This window comes from Panthera pardus, unplaced genomic scaffold, assembly GCF_024362965.1.
Source record: "Panthera pardus isolate Hobbes unplaced genomic scaffold, ASM2436296v1 HiC_scaffold_6, whole genome shotgun sequence".
NCBI classification, from domain to species: Eukaryota; Metazoa; Chordata; class Mammalia; order Carnivora; family Felidae; genus Panthera; species Panthera pardus.
The window spans coordinates 52,791,521-52,802,235 of NW_026526991.1; the positions used below are offsets into that span (position 1 = coordinate 52,791,521).

A 10,715-nucleotide genomic window follows, 5' to 3' on the forward strand; every position below is an offset into this window, starting at 1 on the left:
GTCAGCTCTCCCTGCTTTTTTCCCCCTGTTGGGTCTATAGCTTTAGCCACTACATCCAGGTAATTGAAGGCAATTGAAAGGGCACTGAAGTCCCTGCCTATTCTGTTTGACTGAAATATATAAAATTCTCTTTCAAACCCTTAGTTTAGCTAAGATAAAGCTGGAATTTCTTTAAATAAATGTTCAGTAGAAAATAAAACAGCTCTTTACCTCCTTGGCTGTTAGAAGCTTGGCCGCCATCATGATCCACACAGTAACTTTCTGGACCAGGAAGTTCATGACCAACCGACTACCTCAGTGGAAACAGAGGGTCATTGATGTTCTTTATCCCAGAAAGGCAACAGTACCGATGACAGAAATTCAGGAAAAATTAGCCAAAATGTACAAGACCACACCAGACGTCCTCTTTGTATTTGGATTCAGAACCCATTGTGGTGGTGGCAAAACAACTGGCTTTGGCATGATTTATGATTCCTCAGATGATGTACAGAAAACGAACCCAGACATCGACTTGCAGGACATGGCTTGGATGAGAAGAAAAAGACATCAAGAAAACAGCAAAAGGAATGCAAGAACAGAATAAAGAAAGTCAGGGGGACTGCACAAGCCAATGTTGGTGCCGGCAAAAAGAAGGAGTCATAATTCTGCGGTAACTATCCGTGGTGATTAATCATGCAGATATTTCATGAGAGGATTAATAAATTAAGAACTTAAAAAAAAGAAAATAAGGGGCACCTGGGTGGTTCAGTCGGTTAAGCATGTGACTGTGGCTCAGGTCATGATCTCGTGGCTCATGGGTTCAAGCCCCACATCAGGCTCTGTGCTGACAGCTTAGAGTCTGGAGCCTGCTTTGGATTCTGTCTCTGTCTCTCTCTCTCAAAACTAGAGAGTGCCCTCCCCCGCTTGCACTCTGTCTCTCTCTCAAAAATAAATATACATTAAAAATATTTTTTAAAAAAGAAAAGAAATGCAAAGTTATACAAATGGATTTGGTTATCTAGTGCTGATTTCTTATTCTCAGTTATCTGAAGTCAAGTCTCTGACCAGGGCTGGTAAAATGAGGGGTGTACCCCCATAAATGCAGACGTTGCTCAAGACTTGCTCTGGGTCCCTCTGCTCCTTTCCTGAGACTTCACAATTCATTGCTGTGTGGTAGATAACTCAGAAGTTTATATGTGCAGCCCAGATATCTCCTCAAAGTTCCAGATTCGATGTACAAATGCTTGGCATATTCTCTTTTATATCTCTAATGTACCTCAAACTCAACATTTTCAAAAATGAATTCTTTTTTTGAAGTTTATTTATTTATTTTGAGAGGGAAAGAGAGAGAGAGAGAGAGAGAGAGAGAGAGAGAGAGAGAGAGAGAGAATCCCAAGCAGTTTCCATGCTTTCAGCACAGAGCCCAACGTGGGACTAAAACTCGTGAATCGAGATCGTGACCTGCGCTAAAATCAAGAGTCTGACTGACTGAGCTACCCAGACACCCCTCAAAACTGAATTACCAGTCACTCAGCACTACCTTCCCCACCCAAAACCAGTCTCCTCTCAGCGTCCTCCTGTCTTGGGCAAGAGCATCACCATCCGACTGGTTAGGTAAGGCCAAAGTGCTGGATTCGTTCTGGACACCACCTCTTTCCTTCACTTCCCAATGTAATCCACCTTAAAGTCTTGTGAATTCTCCCACTTAAATATCTCTCACATTTATCTACTTACCCTTACTTCTACAACGTCCCCAATCCAACCTCCCCTAATCACAAGCGTCTCCTAACTTGTCTCTTCGCTTCCATTAAACAGGTGAGCTAGACGATATTCAAAAGGATCATGTTTGGGGGGCACCTCAACCCAGTTAATTATATACTTTAGTTTCCGATTGCTCTTGAGATAAAAACAAAAATCCCTTAATGTGGCCTAAGAGGTCCTATAAGTGCTCTCCTTACCTATCCCTTCACTTTCCTCTCCCCTCCTTCCTTCATTCTCTTTGCTTTAGCAACACAGCTCTGTTGTCAGGGCCTCCTGCTAACCACGCTATCTCCCGGCTCAGACCATGTTCACCTGCCAGTGCCTCCACTTGGATTTCTCTACTCTCTTTGGGCCGACTTAGCTCTTATTCTTCCTTCCATATTTTAGCTCCGTAGTCATGTCCTTGGGGAAACTGAATTTAATTCCCCTTGTATACTCTCTCATCGCATCATGCCCCCCACCCCCAGCACTTGTCATCCATGGAATTTAACATTTATTTGTATGATTTTGTTTTTCATGATTGTCTGTGCCACTAGACTGTAAGCTCCAGAGGACAGGGAATGCTTTGCTCACCACCGGATCCCAGCACCTACCACAGTGACTGCCTCAGAGCATGGGCTCCTTGACAATACTGATTGAATGAGCCAATAAACTCATTCCCAGTTCCTTTAGTTCTTTAATGTTGTCCAGGGTGGAAATGAGATGAAAGGTTGGGCAAAGGTGTTCAACAAGACAAATAATTGCAGCTAATGTTTATTGAGAGTATTTTCTATGCCTGTATATTGCTGGCATACACATTATATGCATTATCTCAGTTTGCTTTCCTATATCCTTAAAAACTAAACACCATCACGTCCCTTATTTTAAAGATGAGGAAATAGGACTAGAGAGGTTAAAGAACTTGTCCAAAGTCATTCAGCTCAGAAGGGGCAGAGTTGAAATTCAACCCTGGGTCTTCTCTGCCTCCGCAGCCCAAGCTCTTAACCACTAAGGCGTCCAACTCCAGTCTCCCAGCTCGAGGTTTGTTTGTACTGACCTCACTTTCATGTCCAGTGGAATTATGCCTTTCATCGAAACTTCTTACTTTTTTCTCCTCCAGCTTATGTGTTTCTAGATTACCTTCTCTGCATCCAATTGTGTTGTACTGTGCAGCTGCCGGGAGCCTCTTAGATCCCTGCCTTGTAGCCTGGACCCCAACTGCAGGGTGATGAAGAGGCTTGTTATCTGGCCTCTTCTGAGCTTTAGGCATCTTGCTTCTATTTTGAAGTTAGTACCTTCACCTCTTCTGGGCAATTCTGAGTTCCTGGAAATCTAGTATCTACCACTAACCCACTTGATTTTCAGTCAGTTTGAGTATAGTCCAAAGCAGTCATCCCTCTACTGAAATTTGATTTCATTTTACCTAGCATTTAAGCCCTGCCTCACTGAGCAGTCATATAGCCTTGATGGCAGACCCCTCTCTTTCCCTGGATCCTACATGTTCCTAATAACTTCCCTCTGAAGACCTAAAGCAGATTTCCTATGTCTTCCTAATTTAAAGACTCGCAGTTCTTTTAGAAATGCCAACAAAGTTTCTATTCTCTGAGGAAACCTTCTGGATCTCAGTTTGTGTAGGGAACAGTTAACTAATAGACCCTGTATCCAATAACCTTGCCTTGAGATACTCACTTCTACAATGTTCTCTTTGATGGTACATTGCCATCTAAGGAGGTGGTTTCACAGCATATCACAATTAGTGAAAATTCTGTAAATCCTGGATATCAAAAACAAATTAATTCCTAGCTTGGAAGATCGGTTATTTACTCAATATATTCACCAAGTTTCATGATTGTGCAGGTAAATTAACTCATTCATAGTGGGCTACAGATAATTGATAATATTTATGCCAACATAATATTCAGTTGTAGCAAATACTTTGAGCAAAGGAGATAATTTCAAGTATCAGTTATCAAGAAGAGACTTATTAGATAATTTTTATTACTTTTTGTGGGATGAAATTGACCAGCTGTTGACTTGAGACTATCAATCATTTCATTAAAGACTATTTTATACATATAGCCTTCAAAATATCAGGTTAATTTATCAAGCAAGTACTTTGTGTGAGGCACTATAATCAATGATTTACAGCTTTTTGGAGGAAATTGTTAAAGTAGCTTGTCTGTGAGCCATTCACTTTTTTTTTTTTTTTTTTTTACTGGATGGGGAGGGGTGGGGTTGAGGGACTCTTCTAGGGAAAAGAAAAGAAGGCAGCTGACTGATTTAGTCCCCTTGCCAAGGGTTATTGACAAATAGATTGGCGCTATTTGCTAGTGAGAAGAGTCCTTAGCTATAACATGTTCTCAGTAGTCTGTCCTTGGCTAAAGGATCTTTTAAAGTAAATATACCCAGGGGTGCCTGGGTGGCTCAGTTGATCGAGCATCTGACTTCGGCTTAGGTCATGATCTCATCGTTCGTGGATTCAAGCCCCGCATTGGGCTCTGTGCTGACAGCTCGGAGCCTGGAGCCTGCTTTGGATTCTGTGTCTACCTCTCTCACTGCTCCTCCCCTGCTCTTGCTCTGTCTCTCAAAAAAAAAAAAAAAAAAACGCACAAAAGTTAGAAAAAAATTAAACTAAATATACCCAGAATCTATAGATCTATGAGACTTCTCCTTGGACAATGTCTCTGGTATATAAAATGAAGACATTTTATAACTTAAATGCTCCTATCCACATCAGGTTAAAAACTCACAAAAACTGACTTGGAGACCTCATCTGTTATTCTGGGAGAAAGTATAGGTTTGGCCTGGGGACAAAAGGACCTAAGGACCACACAGTGCACCCCAGACCTCTCTGCTTTCTTTGTGCCTCTTCATTGTCAGTATTTTTGAAATGATTAGCAAATATTGGTATTAGATGTTTCCCTTATGTGTGAGTTGGATTGGACATTTTGATTCTGAATGATAGCACACTTATACTATCTATTTAATTCTCTCAACCTCTAAGTTGGGTATTATTTATTCCATTCTGTAAATGAAAAGACAGAAACTTAGGTTAAAAAGCCAACCCAAAGTTACACAGCTAGTTCATGCCTACTTATTTCCAAAGTTTTCATTCTTTCTAATACACCTTTAACTAGTTTAAGTACATTTTTAGTTTGAGTTTTTTTTAATATGAAATTTATTGTCAAATTGGTTTCCATACCACACCCAGTGCTCATCCCAACAGGTGTCCTCCTCAATACCCATATCCCAGTTTTTAAGACTCTCTTATGGTTTGGCTCCCTCCCTCTCTAATTTTTTTTTCCTTCCCCTCCCCCATGGTCTTCTGTTAAGTTTCTCAGGATCCACATAAGAGTGAAAACATATGGTATCTGTCTTTCTCTGTATGACTTATTTCACTTAGCATCACACTCTCCAGTTCCCTCCACGTTGCTACAAAGGGCCAGATTTCATTCTTTCTCATTGCCATGTAGTATTCCGTTGTGTATATAAACCACAGTTTCTTTATCCATTCATCAGTTGATGGACATTTAGGTTCTTTCCACAATTTGGCTCTTGTTGAAACATTGGGGTACAAGTGCCCTATGCATCAGCACTCCTGTATCCCTTGGGTAAATTCCTAGCAGTGCTATTGCTGGGTCATAGGGTAGATCTATTTTTAATTTTTTGAGGAACCTCCACACTGTTTTCCAGAGCAGCTGCATCAGTTTGCATTCCCACTAACAAACAGTGCAAGAGGGTTCCCGTTTCTCCACATCCTCTCCAGCATCGATAGTCTCCTGATTTGTTCATTTTGGCCACTCTGACTGGCGTGAGGTGGTATCTGAATGTGGTTTTGATTTGTATTTCCCTGATGAGGAGCGACGTTGAGCATCTTTTCATGTGCCTGTTGGCCATCTGGATGTCTTCTTTAGAGAAGTGTCTATTCATGTTTTCTGCCCACTTCTTCACTGGGTTATTTGTTTTTCGGGTGTGGAGTTTGGTGAGCTCTTTATAGATTCTGGATACTAGCCCTTTGTCCAATATGTCATTTGCATATATCTTTTCCCATTCCGTTGGTTGCTTTTTAGTTTTGTTGATTGTTTCCTTTGCAGTGCAGAAGATTTTTATCTTCATAAGGTCCCAATAGTTCATTTTTGCTTTTAATTCCCTTGCCTTTGGAGATGTGTCAAGTAAGAAATTGCTGTGGCTGAGGTCAGAGAGGTTTTTCCTGCTTTCTCCTCTAGGGTTTTGATGGTTTCCTGTCTCACATACAGGTCTTTATCCATTTTATTTTTGTGAGTGATATAAGAAAGTGGTCTAGTTTCATTCTTCTGCATGTTGCCGTCTAGTCTCCCAGCACCATTTGTAAAAGAGACTGTCTTTTTTCCATTGGATATTCTTTCCTGCTTTGTCAAAGATGAGTTGGACATACTTTTGTGGGTCTAATTCTGGGGTTTGTATTCTCTTCCACTGGTCTATGTGTCTGTTTTTGTGCCAATACCATGCTGTCTTGATGATTACAGCTTTGTAGTAGAGGCTAAAGTCTGGGATTGTGATGCCTCCTGCTTTGGTCTTCTTCTTCAATATTACTTTGGCTATTCAGGGTCTTTTGTGGTTCCATACGAATTTTAGGATTGCTTGTTCTAGCTTCGAGAAGAATGCTGGTGCAATTTTGATTGGGATTGCATTGAATGTGTAGATAGCTTTGGGTAGTATTGACATTTTAACAATATTTAATCTTCCCATCCATGAGCACGGAACGTTTTTCCATTTCTTTGTATCCTCTTCAATTTCCTTCATAAGCTTTCCATACTTTTCAGCATTCAGATCTTTTACATCTTTGGTTAGGTTTATTCCTAGGTATTTTATGCTTCTTGGTGCAATTGTGAATGGGATCAGTTCTTTATTTGTCTTTGTGTTGCTTCATTATTAGTGTATAAGAATGCAACTGATTTTTGTACATTGATTTTGTATCCTGCGACTTTGCTGAATTCATGTATCAGTTGTAGCAGACTTTTGGTGGAGTCTATCGGGTTTTCCATGTATAATATCATGTCATCCACAAAAAGTGAAAGCTTGACTTCATCTTTATTAGTTTGAGTTTTAAAGGTTATTGTCTCTTGAAAGAAGCCAGATGAGTCAAAAGTAGAGATGATGGGCCTTAAAGCAATTCTCGTTGCAGATTTGTTTCTTTCTGCAGTGTGAATTGCAGTGGCTAGAAGGTAGGTTGGACTGCATTTGTAAGCGTATGAGGAAATGATACATACTAACGTCAAGTGACTATTTCAGAGGGTATGTTTAATAGCCTGAGATAGTCCGGAGCCTGAATGGTTCAGTCAGTTAAGTGTCTGACTTTGGCTCAGGTCATGATCTGGCAGGTGGTGGGTTTGAACCCCACATTGGGCTCTGTGCTAACAGCTCAGAACCTGGAGCCTGCTTCAGATTCTGTCTCCTTCTCTCTCTCTGCCCCTCCTCCACTTGCACTTGTGTGCGTGTGTGCTCTTTCTCTTTCACTCAAAAATAAATGTTAAAAAAAGAGTGAGAGGCAGCAACAAAGAATTGATGACCTTGTGCAGAGGGAAAATTGCCCACTCACTTACACCTGTAATGACTTAAATGAATTTAAAGGCACCTGAAGCAGAGATCCAGTCTAGATGGGAAAGCCATTCCATGACAAAATGGGGGCAGCAAGGATTTTGGGAGAGCAGTTCCAGCATTTGCCCAATCCTGCGCTATATTATGAAAATTACGTAAGTATGGGCAAGGAGGAGAAATCTTCTAATATGTGAACTCTGAGCAGTTATAGCTAGAAGGACTAGAGACTCTCTATAATTGAGATAAAATTGATAGTTTTAGTGCAAGTACATAGAAAATTAGCTGCAAATTACATGGAACAAGGAACACTATAAAAAGGAAGTGGTGTAAAGAAAACCAGATTCTAGTGCTAAAAAGAACAATTGTCAAAAGAAGAAATATACATGTGTAATAAAAAAAGGAAAAATCCAATCTTCCAAATAATTGTCACCAAATTATCAACTATTTTGAAAAAAGGAAAATGATCAGTTTTGCTTTTCAGGAAGTAAAATTCACAGGGGGAATTTAGCTCCTACTAGGAGTTTAAATAGGCACCACCTTTCTGGAAACTAATTTAGAAATGTGTACTAAGAGCTTTAAACATGTTTATATTTTTTGACTGAGTAAATTTGGCATAAATTGATGTGAAATAATAAAATTGTATACCAGGATATATATTGTTATTTATTTACAATAGTAAAAAGCTGAAAAATAGCTTAATGGAGTGATAAAAATTATTAAATCTAATCATATGGCAAAAACATACTACACAGGCATTAAAGATTATGTTCTTTTTTTAATTTTTTTTATAAATTTTTTTTAACGTTTATTTATTTTTGAGACACAGAGAGATAGAGCATGAACGGGGGAGGGGCAGAGAGAGAGGGAGACACAGAATCCGAAGCAGGCTCCAGGCTCTGAGCCATCAGCCCAGAGCCCGACGCGGGGCTCGAACTCACGGACTGTGAGATCGTGACCTGAGCTGAAGTCGGACGCTCAACTGACTAAGCCACCCAGGCGCCCCTAAAGATTATGTTCTTAGTAAGGCATGAAAGTGTACCCAATGTATTATTTTTATAATAAAAACGGTACTATACAAAAACATTCTGGTGGTAAAAATGGGTAGACTGGGAATCTGGTTTAAAAAAAAAAAGCCTCTTCTAGAATTCCTTTTGGGCAAAAAATTTTCCAAGATTGCTTTGCCAGAGAATGTTCTGGTTGCCAAAATAGACAAGGTGAATCACGCAACTGGAGCTAAGATTTAGAAAAGAGTAACATGCAGGACTAATAAGATTATTTAATAAATGAGACTTTCTAATAAGGCACAATCTAGAATTGCTTCTTCAGGTAGGGAAGGAAAAGAGCATAGATAAGGGTACTGAAATTTTCATGTAGGAAAATGACTTTATTAATAATGGCAACAACAAAATATTGAACTCCCATGTGACAGTAATTGCAGTTCTAGTATCCACTGATTTACAAAATGCATGGTTGGGGGGCCTGGGTGGCTCAGTCAGTTAAGCATACGACTTTGGCTCAGGTCATGATATCACAGTTCATGAGTTCGAGCCCCACATCGGGCTCTGTGCTAACAGCTCAGAACCTGGAGCTTGCTTTGGATGCTGTGTCTCCCTCTCTCTGTGCCTCCCCGACTCGTTTTCTGTTTCTCTTCCTATCTCTCTCTCTTTCTCTCAAAAATAAATAAACATTAAGAAAAAAAAGAAAATGCATTGTGATAAACAACTTTCATGAATTCTGTAATACCTTCAATGATTAGCATTTTGTTCATTGCAATGAGGCCTGTATACATTTGAGAGATAGATGCTTACATTTGTGTGAACCACTCTGCTAATAAATCTACAGTCAAAGCTTGGAATGGTATATGAATTCACAAGTTCCTTGCAATAATTCCATGATCCCCTAGAAGGAATGGGAAACTTTGTATAGATTTGGGACAAGATAGACTAGAAAAATTCTCTTTGCTCCCTTCTATTAGAAGCACACTACATTAAAGATAATTTAATCAGAGTTGGTGCATAGGGAACGGCATTATTTCTGATATCAGCAGAATGTCAGAACAAACTTTGGCGGCTAATGTGGTAATTAATTATTTTAGCTGCTCTGTGGCTCTCTTCCCATCTAATGAGTTATTGACATTGCTCACTTCTGATGAAGGGGGAAGGGAAAGGTCAGATAGAGTCTGGGACCTAAGAACTTATCTGAGGTCCTTAGTAGATTTTTTTTTTTAAACTCACAGAAGGCACACTCATCTTAAATGAAGAAGCTTTTGATTTGTGAGAACCAATTTTAAAAAGAAGCGATCATAGGCCTCTCCTCCAGCCATCCCAGATGCTGAAAGGAAAGAAAGCTAAGGGGAAGAAGTTGGCCCCTGCCCCTGTTGTTATGAAGAAGCAGGAGGACAAGAAGGTGGTCAATCTCCTGTTTGAGAAGAGGCCCAAGAATTTTGGCATCGGACAGGACATCCAGCCCCAAAGGGACCTTACCCGTTTTGTCAAATGACCCTGCTACATCCGGCTGCAGTGGCAAAGGGCTAGTCTCTATAAACGTCTAAAAGTCCTTCCTATGATTAACCAGTTCACCTAGGCCCTGGACCACCAAACAGCTACTCAACTATTAAGGTGGCCCACACATACAGACCAGAGACAAAGCAAAAGAAGAAGCAGAGTTTGTTGGCCAGGGTTGAGAAGAAAGTTGCCAGAAAGAGGGTGTCCCCACTGAGAGGTTGCCTGTCCTTCAAGCTGGGGTTAATACTGTCACCCCTGGTGGAGAACAAGAAGCCTGATCTGGTAGTGATTGCACATGCTGTGGATCCCACTGAGCTGGCCATCTCTCTGCCTGTCCTGTGTGGTAAGATGGAGGCTCCCTACTACATCATCAAGGGGAAGGCCAGGCTGGGGCGTCTGGTCCACAGGAAGCTCTGTACCACCATCGCCTTCACACAGGTTGCCTCGGAAGACAAAGGAGCTCTGGCTGAGCTGGTAGAAGCCATCAGGACTAACAACAATGGCAGATATCATGAGATCTGCTGCTACTGGGGAGGCAACGTCCTATAGCCAAAGTCCAGGACTCCCACTGCCAAGCTGGAAAAGGCAAAGGCTAAAGAACTGGCCATCAAACTGGAAAGTGGATGCTGTTGAATTTTCTGTACATAAAGTTAATAAAAAGTTCTCTTTCAGCCAGTGTCGAAGAAGAAGAAGAAGAGGAGGAGAAGGAGGAGAAGGAGGAGAAGGAAGAGGAAAAGGAAGAGGAAGGAAGAAGAAGAAGAAGAAGAAGAAGAAGAAGAAGAAGAAGAAGAAGAAGAAGAAGGAGAAATTATATTTTGAAATCTACAGGGATTTGGCTTGAAAAACCAAGCAAAAGTGTAGAGAACCAAAGCATAGATTTCTTAAAAATTAAACATAACATAGGAAGGAATGAAG

At 40.6% G+C, this 10,715-nt stretch overlaps 2 pseudogenes; both read left to right on the forward strand.

Annotated features, from left to right (window-relative positions):
- The first annotated feature begins 241 nt into the window (after positions 1 to 241).
- On the forward strand, positions 242 to 642 carry LOC109270259 (40S ribosomal protein S24-like; annotated as a pseudogene).
- An 8,976-nt stretch (positions 643 to 9,618) lies between these two features.
- Positions 9,619 to 10,433, forward strand: LOC109270258 (60S ribosomal protein L7a-like; annotated as a pseudogene).
- Positions 10,434 to 10,715: the final 282 nt, after the last annotated feature.